The following is a 1023-nucleotide window of genomic DNA, read 5'->3' on the forward strand; positions in this document are numbered from 1 at the left end:
GCCGTCTTGAAATCGAGCTCCCGGGCCCACGCAACCCCGTGCACGGCCTTCGCCCCTGGCCCCCAGCATCTGTACGATCCGAAGAACGCCGTCCTGCAACAATAAACAACAAAACATTGTCATGGATCTCACATTTTTGACAAATAGATGTCCTGGATGCAATAGGGTCGAAAAATTTCACGCAGAGGGGTCTATCTGTAACAATAGAACTACAAAGGCAAGGGCCTATCTGCAATGAGCCATAATAGTACAGGGAATCTATCCGTAACTAACCCCTCTCATTATGTTGATTCTGTATAATTTTAAAAAGAAAAATGATGAGATGTAGGTCTCTTACTGGTTCTTGTTGCTATTGTGATCCCAGTCATCCCACCCTCCCTCGGCAACGACATCGGCAAAATACGTGTACGCAAACACAATCCTCGAATACTGGCCCATAGCCCGGCCCACATAAAGCTTCCCGGTTCCGGTCACCCTGCAATTCACAAAGGCGAACCCCGACCGATCGCACGGCGAGTTCCGGTCGTGGGCCGCAACGGACCCGAACCGCTCGGCGATCGAGTGCAGCTCGCAGCCCTTGTACATCGATCGCCCGTTGCCGAAGATGAAGTCGATCGACCCCTCGATGTAGCACTCCTTGAAGTAGTGCCTGCCCGCATCGTCGCACAGCGTGTCCTGCGCGCCGTAGAATCCGCAGCCGACGGCGGCCTGCCAGCCTTCCATTCCCGGTAACGGTGCTGGTGCGGTATTCTGATCGTACGAAAACAAAATTTTATTTTAGTCGAGGGTACGAAAATTCAAAACTAATTAATTTATGTCGGTGCCAGAAAGATTTGCGATAAAGGCTTTGTTGTTGTCGTCGTCGTTGACGAGGCTGACATTGACATCTTGACGCCTGACTAGCGTCGAGAGCATCAGATATAACGTGTGCTACTTACCTTGAAGCTGATGTTTTTAGCAGTAAAATAACTAGCAAAAACAGTTACAGATGCCGTGTTGTAGGTCCGTAGCTGCTGGCCGTTG

This window comes from Asparagus officinalis, chromosome 4, assembly GCF_001876935.1.
Source record: "Asparagus officinalis chromosome 4, Aspof.V1, whole genome shotgun sequence".
Taxonomy (NCBI): Eukaryota; Viridiplantae; Streptophyta; class Magnoliopsida; order Asparagales; family Asparagaceae; genus Asparagus; species Asparagus officinalis.